The following is a 25,257-nucleotide window of genomic DNA, read 5'->3' as shown; positions in this document are numbered from 1 at the left end:
CACACTGCCTGCCAATGCCAATGTCACTTTAAAATACAATTTATTAAACTTTTGAATTTGAGAGTCTATATTTTGTGCGTGAATTCATCTTTGTGTGATGGCTCTCAATACTGTAAAATTTTAAATTTCTATTCAACTTGAGAAAAAAATTTTTTTCTAAAAGCTGGTAATGTATTTGTGTGTTACGCCTATCTGTGTTTGGGTTAGATGTTTGGTTCTCAATCAGGGGTACACATACCCCTGGGGGTACGCAGAGGTCTTCCAGGGGTACATCAACTCATTTAGATATTTGCCTAGTTGAAAAATAGGGTACATAAAAAGCACTAGCGAAGTCAGTACAAACTAAAATTTCATACAGACAATGACTAGTTTATAGTGTTCTACATATTATACACTGAAATGTAAGTATAATTTATATTCGAATTGATTTATTTTATAATTTATATGGTAAAATGAGAAAGTAAGCCATTTTTCAGTAATGGTATGTTGACACTTTTGTATTTTGTCTGATTTTTTGTAAGCAAGTAGTTTAAGTGAGGTGAAACTTGGGGTACGCAAGACAAATCAGACTCATGAAAGGGGTACAGTAGTCTGGGAAGGTTGAGAACCACTGGGTTAGATAAACAGAGACAAGGATTGTCTCGTAAAATTGTAATTTCTCTTTAACAAGCCACATTGACAGGCAATTATTCATGGAGGCTGTTCTATGCTAAATGTTTTTTCATGCTGTGCATCCCTGTCTCTTGATTGCAGGAATGTGCTCCTGTGAATTATAATTATAAGTAAATACGAACTGATATGTTTGAAATAACTTACTAGAACTTCTGTTTCTCTGTAATTTTGATTCTGTTCTCCTGCATCATTTTGATACACATGCTCTGAAAAAGGGGATTTAAAGGGAAATTAATTCTTAGGAAACAGTTGGCATTTATTGTAAAATATTTTCATTATATTCCTTTACTGGCATAAATTTTGTTAATGCTTTACTTTCAGGGTAAACACAAGTGGCCAAATTCTACCCTGAAAAGTCTATTTCCTTACCTGGATGTAACAGAGGGTGAAAAAAGTCTAATTCCTTTCTCTTGCTCTTGTAAATCAGGAGGTTCCACCGAGGTTCTGACACAAAGGGTGAAATCCTGACCAATTGAGGTCCATGAGAGTTTTGCTGTAGGGTTAAAGTCCTGGCCCCACTGAAATCCAAGTGTTCTATCATTCTGAAGAGTTGTGTTATGCCAGCTATACATCAGGCTTGAAGGCTGCTGTGCATTGTACCAGCTGCCTGTAGCCTCAGGGGGTTATTCTAGTAGCTAGGGATTATCGGGATGCAAAGACACCTTATTCATTCAATGATGGTTCATGATTATCTGGTCAAATGGTGCTAACTTCATGTTTACTAAGACGCATTAAATATAACCCAACTGAAATACATAAATACTTTCCATGTAAGCCACTACTACATCATTGCTGAAGGGAAATTGCAAATGGGATGTGAAGACGCTCATGAGACATTTTGTGACTGTAAACGTGCCCTTCTGGGGGCAGCGTTGGGGTTTCCCCTCCGAGTCCTCTCTGGAGGGGGACCACTCTTCCTGACTCTCCCCGGTGGGGGGGAGTCTAGTCCGTCGCCCCGGCCCCTAGGCAGGGCGGGCGAGCCAATAGTCCGTCGCCCCGGCCCTTAGGCAGGGCGGGTCAGGCAACAGATAGTCCAGCGCTCGGCCCGTAGGCAGGGCTGGAAAACAGCAGTCTAGCGCCTGGCCTGTAGGCAGGGCTGGCCAAGCAACACACAGTCCAGCGCCCGGCCCGTAGGCAGGGCTGGCGAGGCAACACACAGTCCAGCTCCCAGCCCGTAGGCAGGGCTGGCGAGGCAACACACAGTCTAGCGCCCAGCCCGTAGGCAGGGCTGGCGAGGCAACACACAGTCTAGCGCCCAGCCCGTAGGCAGGGCTGGCGAGGCAACACACAGTCTAGCGTTTCGGACGGTGAGGAGGGTAAGGTTCTCCCGGGGTGGCTCGGGAAGGGGGACACAGGCCCACCCGTCTCCACTGCATCCTAGTCCAGGGCCCTAGCAGTGGCAGGGGTACCTGTCACTGCATTGGCGGGGCTCCGGCCACAACACGCCAACCAGGTGCTCCATACTCAGCCTCTGTTTAGGGCTGTCCCTGGGCTTCTTCCTCCCCGTACCCACAGGTACCTGATTCCTCCAGGTCGCCGGGATGTGGTAGTCCGATCAGGCCCTCCTCATCTACCGGTGGCAGCTCGGGCAACTCCATGGGCTCCTCCTCAGATGGGAGTTCCTCCAGGTCCTGCAGCCCCCAGGCCGCCGGTAGGGCCAGTAGGGTCTCCGAGTCCCAGGCTCGGTGCTGCTCGGGTCGATCCTCGTCGGGTTCCCTGGCAGCAGGAGGCCTGGGCGGGTCCTCCTCTGGCTCCCAGGCAGCGGGTGACTCCGGGGGTTCCCGTCCGACTCCCAGGCAATGGGGGACTCAGGCAGGCTCTCCGTCAGTCCCCAGTCTGGGGTTGAGACCAGCCTTTCCCCTTCAGTGGGGGCTTCGGGCCCGGCTCTAGCGTGGAGCCGCCAGGGAGAGGCATCCTTTTCCCTCAGCCATCCCCACCTGACTGAGCTCACAGGCTGGTGTTTTAAAGGCCTGGCCCCGGCTTCCAGTCAGGTGGTGTCCGCCTGGCTTCTAAAAGCCTGGCCCCGCCTCCCTGCTTCCGGTCAGGTGATCTTCTCTTGAGCTCTAGCAGCCAGGGTGGGTTTGGTTCTCCCTCTGGGTCTCTCTCAGAGGGGAACCATCCCTCCCGGCTACAGTGACCCACAATATGAAAACTTTGAGAACTTTTGTTTTTATATAAAGCGTGAGAAATACTGAGGAAACTATCTGTTTACCTAAGGTAAAACTAGCACATTTTAAATGTGACCACTGTAAACAAATCTGGTCAATTTAACAATAACTGTGTATCTGTGGTGTTCAAATACTCTCTGAAATGGCATTTTTTTCGATTATTGCCTAAAATGGAGAGTTTAACTAATCTGAATAGTCTAGGTTATTAACATGCTCCTAGGGCCTGACTTTCAAACTCACATCTATTTGAATAAACGAATAATATACATTATATGCCCAAAGAACTTCTCTTGTGGAAACAGGAGACCGTAAAGGATCAGGATATTCAAATATACTGCTGATTACATTGGTTTTTATTTATTTTAAAGTCTGGTTAATTGAGGCATGTTACATCAGAGATATCCCTTTCATGAAGTAATACTTCTAGTACCACATTCCAATAATTAGCATCACATTTTGGTTCTAGCTCAGAAAAGTATGTAAGTTTATATTTATAATATAAAAATACCTGACACAGATGTGCTTTCTTGAATAGGGATGGACTTAAGCACGTGATCAATGTTACTCCATGCTTAAATACTTTTGCAGCATTAGCGCCTTAAACTGTAGTGTAAAGTGGTGCCTTTCTTTTTAGACCAAAGACTCAGGTATCTCAAATAAGGGGGGAAAAAAGATGTTTTTAAAAAGTTTAATGCATAAATACCCTTTCCAGTAATATTTTAAAAAAATTCATTTGCTGCATGAAATAAATGCTGAATTTGTACACAGTTCTAGTGAAAACTATTATATATTAAAAATTGGTACTTGAAACAGATACAGAAGCTCAAACTTCAAAATGTAGATCTAATTCTGGAACATCTGAAGTGTTTGGCTCTAAAGGTTTGATTTGGCCCATTGTGACAATATGTAACATTTGAATCTGGGTCTGGATTTTTAACATTCCCAAAGCTGAGAGACATTTGGATCTGGAATTTTGTTTGAGCCAGACTAACATGCCCTGCAGTGGTGGACAAAGTTATCTGTGTGTATACAGTATGTTCTATCACAACTAAAACAGCACCTTGGGATTCTTTGCCATTGGAAGGCACTATATAATGTAAAATAGTGGACCAGATTCACGTCAGTGGGCCCAAGGTATGAAAACTGCTTCCATATTTGCCCCTGAAGACAGCTGTACCTGAGAGGAACTCTCCCCTGAAAGTCGATCTCTGCTGCCCCCTTTGCAGCTTTAATGACATCTGGGGGACTATAGGAGCCCTGTCAGAGAAGGCAGCCCTGGAGAAGTCCTGATTCAGGACATCTTTTGAATAGCCTACCCCCACCCTTTCCTGGATCAACCCCATTCAGTTTGTGGGCTGTGCCTGCCAGTTCAGCAAAGCTAACTTACATCTTAGGTTAATTCTATGCATGCATAGTGACAAGAATGTACCATTCAAGAGAAATCCTAGCAGATGTCCATCATTGATTTGAAAGGAAGAGAGTGTGTGACAAATAGTTTTGAAACATAACCAATGTGCAATATTAATTGTGTTAATTTAGGAAAAGACTGTTTACTCATGGAGAAACGCTACTGTTTTGGATCAGATTCTGTTTCGTTACCATAATTAGGCATATAATTAAATATTTTCACTTCACAGCCATACTAAATTAGGTTAACATTTAAAAAAAAAGAAACCACCATGTAATTATACTATTTTTTGTTAGTGTCAGCTTATCCTCTAAAATACAAAAACAAGCTGCACTATAAAGAAGCATACGGAAAACACGACAGTAAAAATATCATTTTGGTTTTCTCAGAGCATAAAATGCTGCTTCCTTGCATGAGAAAAACTAGATGCTGAAATGTCATGCTGCTTCATAATAAACATAGTTCTATAAGGTCATATAATGGACAGCAGTGGCAAAAAGGGGTGTGTATCAAAATTTTATTTAATTTAAAAACCAATCTTACATTCTTTTATAAAGAAAAAAATGTTTTTAAATGAATTATACAATTAGTGGATGAAGGGAATGGACTGCATGTAAAGTACCTTGACCAGTAAAGCATTTGACATGGTGTTTCAGAAAACCTTGCTTGACAAATGAATTCTAAATGACTTGGATACAAACACTATTACAAGGATTAGTAAATAGTTGAAATCATGTAATAAATACCCAGCGTGAAATCCTGGCCCCACTGAAGGATTTTGCTCCAAAAAAAGCAGTTGGGGTTAGTGAGATGCAACGGCAATCAGTCAGACCTCACTTTGTTTTGATTATATGTGAAAAGGAATAAAGAGCACATGAATTACAGTCCTGGTTGGTGAAATATAACCTTTTGCCCTAGGCTAATACAAGAGCTATTCATCCTGCATTTGACATAGTGATCACATAAATTAATCTCCATGTGGTGAGGGAAGCAGCTACTGGTTTTCCACTAATTTTCTTTTTCTAATATGACTGAGTCACTGCGTCTCAGTGTAGGAACAACATTTGATGGGGCATCTGACAGCATGTGTTGAATGTCAACTGCTCCTTCCAAAATTGCATCATTTCTAAAGCTGAGACCATACAGAATTTGCATCTTGTGGTGTCCTTACTAATATCCCAAAACTTCTGATGTTGCGTTATGAGATGGGAAGATACTGCACATCTTAAACATAAAATTTTTTGATCTCATTGATGCTGGTGTACATCAGGAGTAACTCCTTTGAATCAGGCTCATTAGTGTTTTAACTAGCTCTTGTGAATAGTAGTGAAATTTATTGACCATCTATTCAGCAAATTAAACAGAATTACCACATGACACCAAGTGTTAGAGAGTGTTTCACAGTGACAATAAGAAACAAAATTTTAAAATAGCTATTTAACTAAATGATCCATTTGTTGAAAAATGTGTTGACATTTTGAGCCAAAATGTGTAAAATGGAAAATTTGGTAAATATAAGATAAGAGGAAAAATATGTTGGGGGGAAAAATGCTCTACTTAAGCCAAGGAATCTACAATATTGCCCTGATATTACCAAACATGAAAACTTGCTTCCTTCAGTTTCTGTAGAAATTCACTCTTTGACCTCAGTCCTGCAAAGAGTTAAAGGATGATAGCACATCATCAGCTCTCATGAGATGCTTAGCACTTTGCAATACCTGTTTTATTGAAGTGCCTATCTACACCCGCAGCAGTGAGTCTCAAAGCCTCACTCAACTGACCTGGTCTCTTGCTATAGGCCTAAAATAGCAATTTAGCTCTTCAGGCTCATGTTGGAGTCTGGGCTCTAAAACCTGGTGATAGAGAAGGGTCTCAGAACCTGGGCTCCAGCCTGAGACCAAGCATCTATGCTGCTATTTTTAACCCTGCAGCTCAAGCTCCCCCATCCTTAGTCAGTTGACTCTGGTTCTGAGACTCTCTGCTGTTAGTGGATTGTGTGTGTTTGTTTTTTTAGGGTCTTGTTTTTGTTTGTTTGTTTTTGTTTTTGCTGTGTAGACATAACCTAATAGCCTATACCAACCTCCCACCCCCAAAACACCTTTTGTATTTATGGACCTATTTAAAACCAAAATATAGGAAGAATCTCTCTTCTGACTTTTTAATTGACAGCCAGCTAACTATTGAGTCTTGTTTCTTGAACTTGTCTCATCAAGAAATAGAACTGACTTAACTTCTTAATTGATTGGCTCTTAAAGATAATCTGCAATACCTGACAAATATTTGAAACGATAACACCTAACAAAGACAGCATAAGTAGCCTTTTTCAGTTTTCAGTTCATTTTTATAGGAGCTAGCACAGCAATAAAAGCTTTAATAACTTGAATTACATACTATCGGAAGTATGATATCAAAGTTCATAAGACTTAGAGAATTTTGATAATTAGTTTAGTTTGTTAGATAAACCTTTTGCAAAGTTAAAATACAATTGTGACATATTAGAAGATAAATGTATTTAGATGTCATGATAAAAGTAAGTTTTTTAGTACATATCATCCCAGTCATCTATTTGTAAAGAAATACACTCCTTAAAATTTATTGTTTCTTTCCCAAATATAAGGTCTTAAAGATATGCAACATTTCAGAAGCAACTGGGAGATTTGCCCACCAAAATTCTGTATAAACAATATACTTTATGGACTCAGTAAAATCCAACTAAAATCAATTATGCATTGTCATCTTTATCTCTGGAAATTATGATGTTGCTAAAGACCTACTTTCATGAATCATGTAGGTGTAAATTCCTAACTGAATGAGTATATGAAAACAGAACATAATTTTAGTTCATTCATACTTGTCATTTAACTCTTACGGCCCTACTTAGTTTTTGCACATAGGTGTATCAGCACTGATCCTGAAGACTGTTAATAAGGATTGATGTGTATACTGACCTTTGTATTGTGGAAATGTGTAGCCTTATATTACTTTTTGGGTAAGAGGTAGAGATTTTGGTGTATTCACAGAGGACTAGGATTTTCAAATATAAAATGGGAAATTAATATTTTCATCATACAAGTGAATTTTTTATTGTAAGCCAAACATGGTGAATTGAATCTATAACTTGTAAGCCACGTGTGAAAATGGACTTAGCATTGTGCTATGTTTTCTATTTACATTCTTGGAGAAGTAAAATTCCACCCCCCCCCACACACACACACACACACACACACACACACACACACACACACACACACACACACACACACACACATGGGAATTCCATTAAATAACACTGAGTTACTGTAAAAGAGTAAACCTTGCTTGGAATTTTAAGGTGCACCCTATCTTTAGGCTTTTTATGAAAATTGAATTTTCATGAGCCAACTTCCTCACTGGCATTAGTGGGTGTAGCTCCATTGATATCACATCAGTTGTTTGTTTGGACAGTGAATGTAACCATTTTGTGTTAAGGACAACAGCCTCATATTCAAAATGTACCTGTAACTATCAACCACAATAGAGAACTTCATATATAAAGTGAAAACAGACTAGTTCAATTTGAATTCGCAGATTGGAAGAAAATCACATACAGACAAATCCTCTAAATACAACTTTCCCCCACATTATATACTCTGGGCTAAATGCAGCATACAGAAACAGCACTGTCCGTGCCATGTCAGCTCTAGTAAAAGCTGGTCCAAAACTGTGTGAATGTGGTAAAACAGTATAATTTGCACAAACCTGGCAGTCAGAAGGAAGTTGGGTCCCCATATTTTATTTACATCCATCTCCTATTGCCTTTCCTACCACACACTTCTATCTACTCTGTGCCAAATCACAAGCTGCATCATTTTTACAGTTGCTATTCACATTTTCTGACCAATTTGCACAACATGTAACCTGAATCCTCATTTATATCACTACTGAACTTGGCCAAGAGACTTCCATGGGAATTGCACCCAGTTACTCAAGGCTTTAACTTCAACAATCTCACCCTCTTCCTTCCAAAGACAGAGAACATTTAAAAAAAAAACCACAACAGGTGTTTTGGGGACATAGTTGGAAACAATTTAAATTAATTTAGTGATTGTAATTTTGGCAGGGATTAGGACTCAAAGTGAGTAGACAGTTTTGGAAATTCTGTTTTAAGTATTACTATCTATTCATAAATATACTGTCTATATTTCTATAGTTATTTCTACAATCTCCAACTAATTCAGTTCAGTGTTAGGTACCATAGATCCTGATCCTATATACATTTGTATTACATTGTGTAACTTAATTACAATGGCATTACTCTTGATTTACACTGGTGTAAAAAAACATTGGACTTAGACCTCCACATCTCCATCCTTAAATAAGATGATGTGTGACAGCCTCCAGCAAAAGGGGATTGTTCTGCTCTGTGGCTTGTAGCAGGGCGGCCTCAGTAACATTCTATTTTCTGTGCCGCGGCTCCTCTCTCACCTTTGAAAATACTTCAGGATAAGCTGTGAGGTATTTGTGATGCTCACAATGATAGTGCAGAGCTGAGCGGGCTCCATGTCTCTCTATCAACAGTGCGAAAAAGCGTTTGCAGCTTGTTTGGGACAAGAAGGGAGGGGGAGGGAGCATGTTGCATCATGGGAGGACAACAAGCTTCCCAAAAGCCTCTGTGGCTAATTGCACTGTGGGATAGCTACCCATGGTGCACTGTTTTGAATGTTGACCCAAGCGTGGAGAGTGGGGATGCAAGAGCCCAGCACAAGGAGCATGGTGTGATCACGCTTGTGCGACTTTTAAAATTTGCCGGGTGAAAGTCGATTTAAAATAAATCGACTTCAGTCTGCAGTGTAGACATACCCTACTTTTCTGAACTCACATCTCTGCACATCTGTGTGACTCTCATGGTCAGCTGCATTAAGGGCCATCCAGAACGAGGGATGGAAAGCAGGCAGTTTTCGAGGAGTCACGCACTGCCTTACTTCTAGCTGCAGCATTATTTTACTATATGCAAAATGAGCTCAAATCCTAGATGATGAAACTTTCATCACTCTTTGCTTTTCAGTTCAGTCCCATGCACGCTTTGGATTAGTCTGGGAATTGCCACACAGGCTACAAAACCATTATTTCTAGTAATTGTTGTGTCTAATGCTACATAAGCTCAATCCAAAGCCATTGAACTCGATGGATAGAATCCAATTGACTTCAGTGGGAAATGAGGGCCTAGATACATTTATTATAACTATACTAAAATATTTTAAAATATATACAGTTCCATCTTCTTTGAAAGTTCTTTGTGATGGGGTAAACCTATCACAGAAGTGTATCTCTAACCTTTGCAGCTCCCCACCGGAGGCCCTGCAGACCTACTATAATGTGACCCAGGAAGCAGCAGAGTGACAGGAAAGTAGCAGCAAAGGTGGGTCCTCCAGGCCTGCCCAGAGAGGCCTCATGGAAGGAGCCAGTCTGAGTCCAGCAAGCTCAGATAAAAGGAGCTGCAGGGAATGAAGAAGGGTGTTCCTCTATGGTTTGGAGATGAAGAAGAACTTGAAGCCATTGGCCCTAAGATAGGGCTGGAGATAAAAGGGGCCAGGTAAAAAGAGGCCTGGGGAAATGACGGTGGCAGATTGGAATAAATAGTATGTGGTATTTGCATATAGGGTTCCTGGGTTGGAATGCAGGATACCTATGGCTGGACTTGGATTCACCTACTGGCCATAGGTAAAATGGCGTAAACCCCAAGAAGGAGATGGGTATTATTTGGGAGCCTGCAAAAAGGACTGAATTTAAAGGGTCCAGAGCTGGGGTTGAAGACCCTTATGAGGGCAAATAGACTGTTGAGGAATAGGAGCCTTTAATACCTTGGAAGGGATTCATTTGGATTTTGTGATTTGGCTGGAGGGCCAAGCCACTGAAGACCTACCAAAGATGGCCATCAGCCTTTGGGGGGCATAAAGGGTGAGAAAAGGACTCAGCTGCTAGGAGGTGCTCAAGGGGGGAATGCCCCATTACAACTTCTTAGAGGGCTACTGCACTGTGGGTGATATCCTGGTTCCATTGAAGTCAAAGACAAAATATCCACTTAACCCTGTGTCTTTCAACCCCATTGAAGTTTATTGTAGATATACTCAGTATAATACATCTCCCTGTAACATACAACATACTTGTCCCCCAACTAACACCTTAGGCTCTGGAATGAATTAAATGATATAATGAAAGGATCAGCTACTAAACATTATTTTTCCAAGCTACTTATCTGTTAACCTTTAAACATTTCAGGTACGATATCACTTTCAAACCTGATACTTTTTATCACTTTTTGTTTCTACAATATCTTCAGTATGTTAGTAAGAAAGACTATAGTGGGTTAGTGGAAAACAGATATAGATCTCACCTAGCGTCAAACATTTAGTACATAATGTGTTCATTTTTTTAAAAAAAAATCTGTTTGGATATATGAAAACAAAGATAGCAGGTCTGGTGACTGAAAAAAAATATTTTTGTGCAGACTCATTCACTCTTAGGATTCTACAAGATAACATCATCAGGCTCTCAATTCTTAAGGCAGATTTGCAAGCCATTTGGACATATTGTTTCAAAATATTAACTATGCTTAAAGGAAAGCTATTAAAAATGGGATGCCTTAAAATTAAACACTGGCCTCATTTTCATGTGTACGTTCACATGCTCATGTTGCACCGTTCCCTAAGATTCATCAGTCTGTTCTTTTTTTGTATGCAGTGGTGATGTAGTTGTGTTGGTCCCAGGATATTAGAGAGAAAAGGTGGATGAGGAAACAACTTTTACTGGACTAACTTCTGTTGGTGAGACACACAAGCTTTTGAGCTACACAGAGCTCTTTCTCAGAGCTGTGACACTTTGAGTAACTTTCCAAGACACATACAAGGTTGAACAGACAGTTCAGCATAAATAGTTAGCACATATTCTAAGGGACCATTCAAGGTGAAGTGGCCCATTAACACCCCTGTAGTCATAGGACAAAAAAGGGGGACTAGTGGGTCACACAATCTGTAATAAGCCATAAATCCAGTGTCTTTATTAAGACCATGATTTTTAGCGTCTAGCAAAGTTGTGAATTTAAGGTTTCCCTTGAGGATGAGGATTGATAGATCCAGATAGAGAATGGTCAGCTGGTGAAAAGTGTTCACTGACAGGTGATATGGTATTTGTCTCTTATCATTTTCCTGTGAGTTCATTCAAGAGAGTAGTGATTGTCTGATTTCATCCACATAGTTGTTGGGGCAGTTAGTGTACTGGATGAGGTACACCACATGTTGTGACAGGTATCTGTAGGACCCATGGATCTTGAAAGGTGTTTTGGGGGTGGGGGGAGTTTGCACATCTGCAGGCTTCGCATTTCTTGTTCTGGCAGAGTTTGGTGCCCTTTTGAGTTGGTGTCCTGTTCTGTGGGAAGCTTGCTTGGAGTGTTGGGGGGGGGAGCTATTAGATGATCCGAAGAGGGAGTTCAGAAAAGACTGCTTTCACGATAAGGTATGGGTTGTAGTTTTGATGATACACTGTATGGTTTCCATCACGGGATGGTAGGTGACAACTAGGGTGTGTGGTTAGAGAGGGTTTTATTTCTGTACCGAAGCAGGTTCTTTCAGGGTATTTTGATAGCTTGTTTCATTTATGTAATCTGTTTTGCCAGAGTGTCCTCGTTTGATGAAGGCAATATTGAGTGTGTTAAGGTGTATATCCTGGACTTGTTCGTCTGAACATATTCTGTGGTATATGAGTGCCTGGCTGTAGATAACAGATATCTTGGTGTGTTTGGGGTCGTTACTGGATCTGTGAAGGTAGGTGTGAGTTTCTTAGAATAGTTGTCGGTAAGATTCCATTATTGAAGCTGATCATGGTGTCCAGGAAGTTAATGCTAGTGGTGGGAGTGTTCCAGAGAGAATTTAATGGATGAGAGTGGTGGTTGCTGAAGTTGTGGTGGAAATCTATGAAGGAGTTTAAGTCCTCTGTCCAGAGGATGAAAATATCGTGGATGGATCTTAAGTATATCATTTGATTTCTACTTAGTAACTACTTACATTAAATGATCTTGTATTTAACTGTTCCTTTCTTGTGGTGTGTTTTTTTTGTTTTGTTTTGTTCTAAGATTCTGCATCAGAACTGGTGCACATTTCGGAACCCTGGTTGTTCACAGATAGGAAGCAGAATGGGATAGATTAGTATGTACATCGATTCATCTCCACAAGCAGCATAGAGTATTTGCATTGTGTTTGTTATTGGTATATTACCCAGCAGAGAAGCTGGAGTTTTAACACAGCTGCAGCAGTCTCATTTTAGTGGAGAGCTGTGATAAGAGGTTTTCAGGATCAGGAAGGGTTTTTTTTTTATATTGTAGTTTATTTTTTAAGGCTGCAAATCTTGTTATCATTAATAATGTCTTCTTACCATAGTATGCATCCTATTTCATGTTCAAAATTAAATTAGCAGCCATCAGCACATAATAACTTCACAAGTATAAAGGATGGGCAAGAAATCATAGAAAACCTATTTATGTGGGAAGTGGTAGTTTTCAAATAAAAACGTGCTTAACTATCAGTTTCTATCACACCAGTTGGTCTTTGCTTTGAAGGATCTATTTAATTATCTTCTTTGTTTAAACCCTGCAGGGTGTAAATTCAAGCATATTTTAGGGAAGAATGCTCACAGAAAATCAAAACCTTTCTGGCAGGATACCAGTTCTGCTTTTATTTTTAATATACAGTGATGCTGTTTTCTGCACTATAACTAAGGATCTGTGTCACTGTTACTGCTAAAACATCCATCTTCAGGGTTTATCGAGTGACTGAAAAATTTGCCCTATGGCAGTATCATGCAAGTGTTGTTTGGCTTGAAAACTCCTTGGTGCATGATCCATATGGTGCAAAGCACACTGTTGGCAGACCACAAATAATAAAACTAACAGAATAAAACATTTAATAAGTTAATATTCATTTTTAATACAATGAAAACACTCAAAGGTAGAGAGAAATTAAAGGTAATTATAGCATAAGAAATTGAGAGCCAATACAATTGCATTAATTGTACTGAATATCTATTGTACAAAAGGGATTTTACAATGCATCTATGAACACACACAAAGGATCCAATCATCAGGCATAACTCCAGTTGACTTCAGTTTGACTCTTGCCTGAGTAAGGCATCAGGATCAGGCACAAAAGTACCTTCAAATACTGTACTTCTTGTCTGTCCTCATAAGTCCCACTAATCATTACAAATACATACAAACAATACTTTGAGTACAGATTTTTTAATGTCTTTTGATTCAGCTTGCAAAACAATTCTAAAACTCTGTATTACAGTTAAAAAGGGTGTGTTATGGGAGTACATCCAGGTCCCACAAAACCCCCAGACAGTTTTATCAAAGTTGTCCAACTAAGGCCAAAACCCACAAAGCAGTTTTCCTGGCAGCCTTCAGGAGAGCACAAGACCAGCAAGATTAAATGGCTGGAGCCTGATTCTGCACAGGTTTGTTAAACTAGAAGACCCTGTTTCCATGGATGAAAAGGAGGAATAGGAAAGGAGCAGTTGGTGGAAGTGGAAATCTAGGCCTTAATCTGAAGGGAGAGGGAGAGTACAAGTGCACTGACCTGACTATTTGCAACCTGCACAGCAGGAACAAAGTTAAACTCAGGAAAGGGAAGAACAACTCCGGTTTGTGTATTCTGTGAGCCACTGGGAAGCCCACCCAGGGTCATATTGTATTAAAGTGTCATTGTCTCAACTTACTCATAAATCTCTATATTTCCTTAAGCAGTGTTCCTTGCCTGCTAAAACATCATTTACTACTGAAGTACAATCTGTGTCCGTATTTTTCTCTTGTTAATAGGGAAAGTTTTCTGCTGTATATTTGGAATGTTTCTGAACAGTCTGTAAGGTCCACTGCCACTCTTATACAGGACAAGGTAAATATATATTTTTACCAGGACTAAAACTGACTGGCTATGTCTTTTGATGTTTTTTCCCATAACTTATTAAATTATTCCCCCATCCTTTCCATATTCACCCAGCATGTCATGTAACTAGGGCAAGAGGTATGTAGTTGGGAGTAGAAATGAATAATTCATCAATATAGTCATAATATAACTTCTCTGGTGAATTTCATGAACACTTTCAAATTAAATATTCATTTTTGGGTCAATATTCTCCCACTTCTAGACAAACTTTTCAAACGTATGAATAATTTAGATGTTCAGCCATTGGTAGGCATCAAGAAGGGATTTTTTCCCCCTCAATGTATTCTGGGGGGCTTTTTAATCTTTCCTCTGAAGCATCAGGATGGCCATAATTGGGGATGGGACACTAGATGGGGTGAGCCAGGGCTCTGAGGTGGCACTGACAGTTTCATTTCTCTCTGGTGTTGGATTGGCTGGTTCTTGCTCACATGCTCAGGGTCTAACTGTTCGTCATATGTGGGGTAAAGAAGGAATTTTTCCTCGGGTCGGATTGGCAGTGTCTGGGAGGGGGAAGGGGGGTTTCGCCTTTCTCTTCAGTGTGTGGGTGCAGGTCACTTGTCAGGATTATCTGGTTACATCTCACCTAATCATTTCCTTGCCATTAGAGGGGCCTCAAGCCCTGGTGCAGTTCAGAACTCCCTAATCTCTCCCTCTAGCATATAATAATCTAGTCTCCTGTAGGTGTCATTTATTTTGGTCACATTTCCGTTGCTGCATTTAGTGTGCAGGTGCTGGGTGATATTGGTGGCCTGTGATGTGGAGGATGTCCGACTAGATGATCTAGTAGTCTTTTCTGGCCTTAAACTCCTGACACTAACTAGGACTGTGCATGTACTCACAATTACTTGATGTGAATGTTACAAAAGGAAATTGAATGTGTAGTCTGCTGGACAGTCAAATCAGGCTAATACATTTTTCTCCCTTAATCAGACAAATCTGGAGTCCACTTACACAGACAAGTCTAATATAAAAGGACAGGAAAAGACTTAAATCCCCCAATATTTCTTAGGCCTGATTGTCTCCTGTTAGGGCTTCTCCCTAAAATTCTCCTTCCTGGAGAGAAGACACATGTTCAGCATAGTAGGAGAGAATTTCTTTGATGCACAGAAGATTGTGCTGATGCCATTAAGGAAGAAGTGGCCGGACTCCAGCAGAAATGGAATTACAAGGCTTCCATATGAGAGAGGGGAAAACCATATTCTGGAATTTTTTTTCTTAAATGTCTTGGAATAAGAGAGAGACAAGATGATAAACAGGCAGAAGAGTGCTGGGAGAGGGAATTGTTCAGATACAAACTATTTCTAAGATTAACGTCTGATGAAATATGAATGATTTTCCCACTGAATTCAAGTCCTCTGAAGGAATAGAACTTCTGGCTACTGCCAAACTGGATGCAATAGACTCCTGGAAAAGGCCACCAGATTGGAACAGACTGTTAGGGCATTGAGGGCTAGTGACCAACTTCTAGTCAAAGGACCTATAGAACTAGAATCTTTTTTTCCCCTCTCTGAACTCACTCTAGTTTTTTTTACTTGTAAAAAAGCAAAATCTTAACCTAGGTTGTTAACATCTATGCTAATCTCAGTGGAGAGGAATGAGTAATTGGCATGTTAATATAAACTCTTTGGAAGAGGGGAAGAACACTTATTTTGAGTTTTAACATTTCAAAAGTCATCCTTATTGTTTCTGAATCTGATATACTTTTGCTTTTTTCCCCCTAATTCTATATTTGCTTTCTTTTTGGGGATCAGGTTAAAAAGGGAAATGCTTTATCATAAATTATAGAAATGCAGGGATGGAAGGGACCTCAGGAGGTCAACTAGTCCAGCTCCTTCATTTAAGCAGAACCAATTATACTTAGATCATCCCAGAGCAATGTACAAAACACTCAGTTTGTGAGTACCTGGAGGATGAAGGGATAATCACTAGCAGCCAGCATGGATTTACAAAGAACAAATCCTGCCAAACTATCTTGATTTCCTTCTTTGACAGGGTAACTGGTTTGGTTTGGTGGATGGGGCGGGGGGGGGAGGGGGAATGCAGTGGACATAATATACCTGGACTTCAGCAAGGCTTTTGACAGAGTACCACATGACATTCTGATAAGTAAGATGGAGAAATGTGGGCTCAGCTTAACTACCATTAAGTGGATATGTAATTTAGTTAAACAACCACAAACAGAGAGTAACTATTAATGGAATGATGTCACGTTGGAAGGAGGTCTGAAGTGGGATTCCGCAGGCATCTGTTCTGGGTCTAGTGTAGTTTAACATCTTTTTTTATTATCTGGATGTAGATATAAAGAGCATACTCATCTAGTTTGCAGATGACACAAATCTGGGGAGGTTACAAACACTTTGGAGGATAGAGCTAAAATTCAAAGGGATCTTGATAAATTGGAGAACTGGGCTATAGACAACAAAATGAAATTCAGCAGAGAAACATGTAAGGTGTTGTACTTAGGGAAAAAAAACCAAATGCACAAATACAGAATGGGGGATACTTGGCTTGGCAGCAGCACTGCTGAGAAGGATCTGGGACTTGTGGTGGATCACAACCTCAATATGAGTCAACAGTATGGTGCTATTGGGGCGGGGAGGGGGGAAGGAAATGCCATTTTAAGTTGCTTTAATAGAGGTATAGCATGCAAGCCACGGGAGGTGGTGGTATCACTCTGCTCAGCGCTGGTTGGGCCTCAGATGAAGTACTGTGTCCAGTTTTGGTCACCAATGAATAGAAAGGATGTAGAGAAACTGGAAAGGATCCAGAGGCGAGTGACAAAGATGATCATAGGGATGGAATGCAAGGTATACGAGCAAAGGCTAAAGGAACTGTGTATGTTTAGTTTGGAAAAGAGGAGATTGGGGGGGAGGGGGGACATGATAGTAGTCTTCAAATACTTGAAAACCTGCCATAAAAAGATGGAGAGAAGTTGTTCTCTCTTGTCACAGAGGGCAGGGACATGAGGCAATGGGTTCAAACTACAGCATAGCAGATTTAGATGAAATCTCAGGGAAAAGTTTCCTAACTGTAAAACCAGTAGGACAATGGAACAGACTACGTAGGTGGTTGTGGAAGCTCCTTCCTTAGAAGTTTAAAAAAAAGGCTGGATAGCCATCTGTCTTGGATGGTTTAGACACAACAAATCCTGCATCTTGATGGGGGATTAGACTAGATCACCCTTGCAGTACTTTCTAACCCTATGGTTCTATAATTTTATGATCCTGGACAGGTATTTGTCTAACCTGTTCTTAAAAACTTCCAATGACCAGCATTCCACAGTTTCCTTTGGAAGCCTATTCCAGTGCTTGACTCTGCTTACAATGGGAAAGATTTTCCTAATATCTAACCTACATCTCCCTTACTGCAGATTAAGCCCATTACTGCTTGTCCTACTGTTAGTTGACATGGAGAACTGGTGACAGTCCTCTTTACAAAAGCTCTTAACATATTTTAAAACGTATCCGATCCCCGCTGTCTTCTTTTCTCCAGACTAAATATGTCCAGTTTTATAACCTATGCCCATAGAGCATGTTTTCAAAACTGTTTTATTTTTGTTGCTCTCCTCTGCACTCTTTCCAATTTGTCCACATCTTTCCTCAAGTATGCCAAGCAGAAATTGGACACAGTATTCCATCTGAAACTTCACTAATGCCTAGTAGAGCGTGACAATTGCTCCCAGGTGTTACATAGGACACTTCTGTTAATACAGCACAGAATACCAGCCTTATTTTGCAACTGCATCACGTTCATTCAATTTGTGATCCAGTTATTCCCGAATCCTTTTCAGCAGTACTACTGCCTAGCCAGTTATTCCCCATTTTGTAATTGTGCATTTGATTTTTTTTCCCCCATAAGTGTAGTTCTTTGCTCTTGTCTTTGTTGAATTTCACCTTGTTGATTGGAGAATTTGCAATCTATCAAGGTCATTTTGAACTCTAATTCTGTCCTCCGAAGTGCTTGTAATCCCTCCCATCTTGGTATCATATACAAATTTTATAATCGTACACTCCACTCTATTATCCAAGTCATTCATGAAAATATTGAGGCGTACTGGACACAGGACAGACCCCTATAAGACCCCACTTGATTTGTCCCCCAGTTAGACAGTGAACCATTCATAACTGCTCTTTGAATCAGTCTTTTAAGCAGTTATGCAACCACCTATAGTAATTTCATTCAGACCACATTCTCTAGTTTGCTGATTTAGAATACCATGTTGGATATTATCAGAAGGCTTACTAAAATCAAGATAAATCAGATCTACAGTTACTCCCTATCCACTAGGCCAGTTATCCTGTGAAAAAAGGAAATGAGATTGGTTTGTTAAGAATTGTTCTTGACAAATCCATGTTGACTATTACTTACCTTATTATTCTCCAGATGTTTACAAATTGATTAATAATTTGTTCCAGTATCTTTCCAGGTATCAAAATTAGGCTGACTGGTCTATAATTTCCTGGATCCTCTTTGTTCCTCTTCTTAAAGATAGGAACTGTTTGTCCTTCTGCAGTCTTCTGGGATCTCACACATTCACCATGAGTTCTTGAAGATAATCACTAACAGTTCTGAGAGATCCTTTAGTGAATTTCATCAGGCCCTGTTGACTTGAATACATCTAATTTAATTAAATTGTCTTTAACCAGTTATTTCTCTATTTTGACCTGTGCTACTTCCCCTTTGTTGTTAATATTGATTGTATTAATCAGCCAGTCACAATTAACTCTTTTAGAGAAAACTGAACCAAATTAATCATTAAACAACTCAGTCTTTTTGGTGTCAACTGTTAGCTCTCCTTCCCTGCTAAGTAGTGGACATACGCTTTCCTTTGACTTTGACTTGTTCCTAATGTATTTATAGACCCTCTTCTTACTGCCTTTTCTATCCCTTGCTAGATGTAATTCACTTTGTGCCTTAGTCATTCTGATTCTTTTGTCGCCACATGTTTGTGCTGTTCTCTTGTTCTCATCCTTAACAATTTGTCCATGTTTCCATTTTTTGTAGGATTCCTTTTTGATTTTTCAGGTAATTAAAGAGCTCCTAATGCATCCATATTGGCCTCTTGCTACTCTTCCTATACTTCCTTCTTGTTGGGATAGACTGCTGTTTCACCTTCAATATTGTTTATTTGAGAAACTGCAGCTCTCCTGAACTGCTTTTACCCTTAGATATTTCTTTCCATGGGACCTTCCTTACCAGTTCTCTAAGTTTTGAAGTTTTCTTCTTTTGAAATCCATCATCCTTATTCTGCTGCTATCAATCCTGGCTTTCCTTAGAACCATGAAGCCATTGTTTCATGATCACTTTGACCCATGTTGTCTTAGATTAGGGGTGGGCAATAATTTTTGCAGAGGGGCCACTCCACGAATTCTGGTAATCTTGTGGGCCACATGACACTGGAGCATCAGGCAGCTTTTGGTCAGTACCCAAACTTCTGGTCACAAGTTCAGGTAGCAACCGGCTGAGAATCACTAAGTTGCCCAACTCTCCAGTTACAAGGAGCATTGGGCAACTTACTGAATCTTGGCTGGTCACTTCCCGAACTTCCTGCTTCCGGCCATATGACCAGAAGCAGGAAGTTCAGGTAGTGACTGGTCCAAAAGCCACCTGACATTCCAGCATAGTGCTCCTGCAAGGTGGGCTGGTGGTCCAGACAGATCCGGCCCACGGGCCATATTTTGCCCACACCTGTGTTGGTTTCACAACTAATTCCTCCCTGATTGTCAGAATCAAGTCTAAAATATATGCCAATCTGGCTACTTCCTCCGCCATCTGAAACAAGAACGTATTCCAAGCACATTCCAAGAACTTATTGGACATCTTGTGTTTTGCCATATTTTCCTAACAGATGTCTTGGTAGATGAATTCTGCCATTACTGTCAGGTCTTATGTTTTGGATATGTATTTGTTCTAGCTTGTGAACTAGAATCCAAATTTACAGCTCAGAGAATTTAACTGTAACTACTCTTTAAGTATCCGGAACTTGTTATCTAGGTCTGCTGTTCCTCCTTCTGATGTGGTCCAACACAATGCCCATCAAAGTAAGATGCCTCAATTAATAAAAGCATCTCTAATCCAGACAGCAGAAACTAGTTATGCCTCCCAATTTGGGAAAACAATTAAGCACCTGCTTAACTGCATCCTTGTTCAGAAAGCACTTAAGCACATGCTTGACTGTATATCCACAGGTCCTATTGAATTCAAAGCAAAGTTTAAGTAAGGGATATGGTAATGCACGTATTTAAGAGCTTTTCTGAATCAGACCCATAACTGGTTTCTAGGTAATAACCCTTAACATTGTTTAGGGTCTGAACTGACCTGTGACTGTTGTTACAGAATTATAGAACTTAGAAATGGAAAATGTCTACTAGATAGCCAGTCCATTTCCTTAAATATATATTTAACTTAACTGTATGTCCAAAGCAACACCGAATCCAGCATTTCCCTTGGGAGACATCTAATGAATCCCATTGTCAGGAAGTTTTGTCCTGATATGCAGCCTAAGTGTTTCATTTCTTAATTCAATCCAATTACTCCTGATCACGTCCCTTCTTGCATCCTACTTCACCTTCTATAACTGAACCTAATTACTGATGCATAAATTAGCTTTCAATAATGTAGCTACAATGTATGTGAAAGTTCATAAAGATGTACCAAAGTTCTTAGGCATTCCAAAGGACTGAGAAATACAAATGAGGGCACTTGTGTGGTTATGCACGGTTTCATCTTTTTCAAGATGTATATTGGACCAATAGGTAGGGTTTCAAAGAATCATAGGTTGTGGTCTTTTCAGTAAGATGGTGACTCCCATCTCTATTGGATTCTTATCCAACTCACTAAACATGGTCAAACCCAGTAATCAACCATGCACCTAATTGAAACATATAATTTGAACACTGGATGCAGGAAGTACCTTACCCTGCTGTGTGAGGGAACATAAGCAAAAAGGTTATGAAGTGAAACTAAGCCACACAGAGCTGCTGCTAAAAAGGCAGAAATTCCTTGATGAGTCAATATTGGCAGTTGTTCAAGCTGCTCCAAGCAAAGGCTTAATACAATAATACAGTTAATTGATGAGCATTCTCATCAGAGAAAAATAATCCTCAAATATGAAAAATAAAGCACTCAGTCAGAAAGCAGTGACACTTCACTGCCACTGGCACATAGCAGCTGAACTGGTGCTCATTTTCAGTCTTCATACTGATGCCAACATTCTTCTTCAACCCTGCTGCCTTTCGTGGCATGGATAGGCCTCCGGAGTTGTAGTTATATGACATACAAATTTGCACTGCCTAGAAACATTTTACATGGGCAACCTGAAGTTTCCATGGACAGCTTTTAGTTAGAGCATATTATTAATTATACATTAAAAGGCCAGATGGGACCACTCTAGTCTGGCCTTCTGCATAACACAGACCATAGGACTTAATTCCTTTTTGAACTAGTGCATCCAATCTTGATTTAAAAATATCACTGATGGAGAATCTATCCACAACCATTGGTAAATTGTTCCAATGGTTAATTATGCTCACTGTTAAAAATGTGCCCCTTATTTCTACTCTGAATTTGTCTAGCTTTAGCTTCCAGCCATTGGATCTTGTTGTACCTTACTATGCTATACTGAAGAGACCATTGTCAAATTTTGGTTCCCTATGTAGGTGCTTATCAAGCAGTCATCAAATAATCCCATAAACCTCTTTGTTAAAATAAACTGATTGATCTATTTGAGTCTCTCTCTTACTATAAGGCATGTTTTCCAATCCTTAGTCACTCTTTTGTCTCTTCTCTGAACCCTCTCACTTGTAAATCAATACTCGGGTACACTCACGTAAAATTGGAAATTACGTTAAGGGCCCAGTCCTGAAAATAGTTATGTATATGAGTAACATTACTCATATATAAGTAATCCTCTTGAAATAATTGGGACTATTCATATATGTAAACTTATTCCTGTGTATAAGTGTGTTACATTAGACACTAAAACAGCACAAGACTTTTTTTTTTAAATGCAACCATTAGCTAAAATATTGTTGGCAAAATTTTGTTTAATTTTCTACTACCATATGTTACATAATTGAAATTCTATGTTACTTGAGATCAAACCCCCTTTTAATTCTATTTTCTGTTCAAAGTGTGACATTTTCTTCATAAACCATTTTTTAAATGACTGGCAACAAAACATCTCACTTACTTTAATACCATAAGCATTTTAATCATGGCATATTACAATGAAAATATACACTATAATATTTCTATCAATAATGGATTTGATGCACAGAAGTACTAAGAATCTGAGTGAATGCTTGCCAATTTTTTTTTTTTTTTTGGAGAGAAATTCCACGTATTATGTTTACTTGAAACTCTTCTACTGTCCTGTTCTAAAGGAGAATAATGGAAAGGGCCAATTTGTAATTAATTAATTAGTACTCCTTTATATGGAGCCCTGTGTGTGCTCAGCTGGCCACCAGTGTGCAGCTGATGGAGCTGAAGAGAATTCAGCTATGCCTCCAGAAAGAGTCTCCAACCATCACTGCTCCCTATAGAAAATGTGGTTGTTTGATCAGTCCTCAGGCAGAGTCTCTCTGATAATGGCTGCTTGGACACAACAGACCTCAAAGCATGGCTTTAGTTCTAAGTCACAAGAAAGACCCTGGCATTCAGGAATTTTTTAATGGCATGAAAAATGTTTGGTGAATCTTATATCACCTTTAATAGGAATTTTGCGTGAGAAATAATAGCAAATTATGGCCTACAGACTGAGGCACCCAAAATTACACGTTGTGTTTGAAAATCTTGAGTATGACATGGTTTGTGGGGAACCATCAGTAAATGCTCCCTAATGATAACTCTAGGTATTTCCAAAATGCTACAGTTTTATCTGTTCCCTCTGGCACTGTTCTGTTTCAAGTTCAGCAATAGAATACATTCTGTAATATATTATTCCATATAAATTGGTTGCTCATCTTTTCAAGAAGTTTAAAGATTTGTTTGGTTTTTGTTTAGATTTCAGCAAAGTTGTCCATGTCTAATAGAAGGACCTTCAGACATTGAGAGGGGGAGGGTAACGAAGCTGGAATAATTTCCCTAAAGGATGAGGGAGAGTTGAAAATGTCTTTCAGAGTTTGGGGTAGGGGAGGCAGTGGAATTATTGTAATGATCTATTAGCCATCCTTCTATTTCATTGCATCATGATGAACAGTCCCTTTCCCTGCTGAGCAGTAAAACCAAATTCTACTCTGCATCTCTCTTGCAAAAAAAAGTAATTTTTCTTCCTTTTAATGATGTGCAATGGTTTTGGTGCTAGCATCTCTTTCGTATGAGTATAACAGTAATGTAAAAACTAGAGTTGGTTAGAAAACAAAACTGCAAATATGTTTTTCCTTGCTTTTAAAAAAAAAAAGTGCAATTTCTTACATTGTAGGCTTCTACTTTCAGATCAGACTGTTTTTACCTACCTTATTGTGGAAGTGTGGGGTTCAAAAATCAAATATATCTGGATATTTCTGAAAAAAGTTTAATGAATCAAAAGTTACTATTACAGATTTTACCAAGTAGATAGAGGGTTTCAGCTTGAGGTCAGGTCTCCCATACCAGTCCATCACAAAGGACTTGCCATGCATACATTGAAGACAGAGACAGAACATGAATTAAGCTAAAACAGCACTCTTTGTGCCACATTTCACTCTCTGTAATATCTGTGTGTAACCCTTCTGCCAGACAGAGTCAGCAGCAGCAAAGGCCGGGTTCTATATCTAGTGGTCCCTGTCAATGATACAACACCAAACCGGCTTGAACCCCCACCCAGTCACCTGAGAAATCACACACTATCCCCTGGGTGCCCCAAAGGGCGACACTTCCCCTTTCGCAAGCAGAGTCTGAGTGTAGAAAGTAAACCTTTTCATAACAGGAAGGAAGTAACACAGCACTGGTTTGGCAAACAGAATTCATGAACTCAATGAGCCAAACACACCCTAGAGTATGGGGGCATGTCCTTCGCCTCACCCTTCTTGCTTTCCCCTGTACTGACTGTCATAGCTGCAATGTCCACTCTCAGTTGGGGCTCAGCCAGTCCCCTTCTGCAGGCTCCTGCCGGACGTGGGCTTGACCAGGTCTCCTCTACTGCTGTCTCCTACCACCTGCGGGCCTCCCCAAGTCCCCGCTCCTGGCTTCCACCATCTGCAGGTGCCCACCATCTGCAGGCGCTGACCACTCGTGGCTCCCACTATCTGCTGGTGCTGACCACTGTTGTACCTGCCGTCTGCAGGCGCCGCCCACTGCTGGCTCCACTCTGCTAATTGTCAGTCAAGGTTTCCCAGTTCCTCTAGTGAATTTCAGCTTTCAGCTCATGGGAAAACCTTCTGCTAACACAGGAGCCATGTCCCTGCTTTTAACAAACAAAAGACTGCAAGAGGAATCATTAATTCTACCTTTTAAGAATGGGAGGAGATAGTCAATCCATGCCTGAGGGTAGCCCTTTGCCACCGCTAGTGCAATCTCAACAGGAGACTTCTCACCTCCTCCCTGCTGCCCTTATAATGCTGAACATCTGTCCGCCAGCCTTGGTGGGCTCTGTTTAGGTGAGAGTGAACTTTTCATCAGAACAGGCTAAACACAGATCTGATGCCATACAATCGAAGGACAAAAGGATCGAAGGATGTTCATACAATCGAAGGACAAAATTTCATTACCTGTGCAGTTAACAAAGTGACTTGTAACACAATACCAGACACGCTAACCATTTCCCATCATGCTCAGCACTAGAGTGCTTATGCAATATACTGAGTACTTAATTGTACTCATGCAATACAAAGCCTTTGTTTAAGCAAATACAAAGCCCCCCTTTTAGCTGTTGAGCAGGGGAGTGCTACTCAGACCTTGCTTACATATGGAACCTCTCTGAACTCTTAGGGCTGGTTCACACTGGCCACGCGATTCGGCGGCAGTCGACGGGATTTATGCAAACTATGCAGAGTAGTTTGTGTAACTGATGTTGACTGTTCAGTTTCCCTTCTGCACCCTGTTCACCCTGCGCTGA

At 40.3% G+C, this 25,257-nt stretch overlaps 1 protein-coding gene across 7 annotated transcripts in view; it reads left to right on the top strand.

The window, feature by feature from the left end:
- Nucleotides 1-25,257, top strand: part of CUNH10orf90 (chromosome unknown C10orf90 homolog) — a 197,564-nt gene that overhangs the window by 6,040 nt on the left and 166,267 nt on the right. For 3 of the 7 annotated variants that reach the window (XM_067533406.1, XM_067533405.1, XM_067533407.1), the window contains exon 2: nucleotides 14,096-14,171. The exons of the other annotated variants lie outside the window; for them this stretch is intronic. The gene's annotated coding sequence lies outside the window, so the exon portion shown is untranslated. The remainder of the gene's footprint in view (nucleotides 1-14,095; nucleotides 14,172-25,257) is intronic. 7 annotated transcript variants of the gene reach the window in all.

This window comes from Emydura macquarii, unplaced genomic scaffold (genome assembly GCF_026122565.2).
Source record: "Emydura macquarii macquarii isolate MOO-44397 ecotype Brisbane River unplaced genomic scaffold, CSIRO-AGI_Emac_v2 contig_3343, whole genome shotgun sequence".
NCBI classification, from domain to species: Eukaryota; Metazoa; Chordata; order Testudines; family Chelidae; genus Emydura; species Emydura macquarii.
The sequence above is the reverse complement of the archived record's forward strand: the minus strand, read 5'-3'. Positions and strand labels throughout refer to the sequence as shown.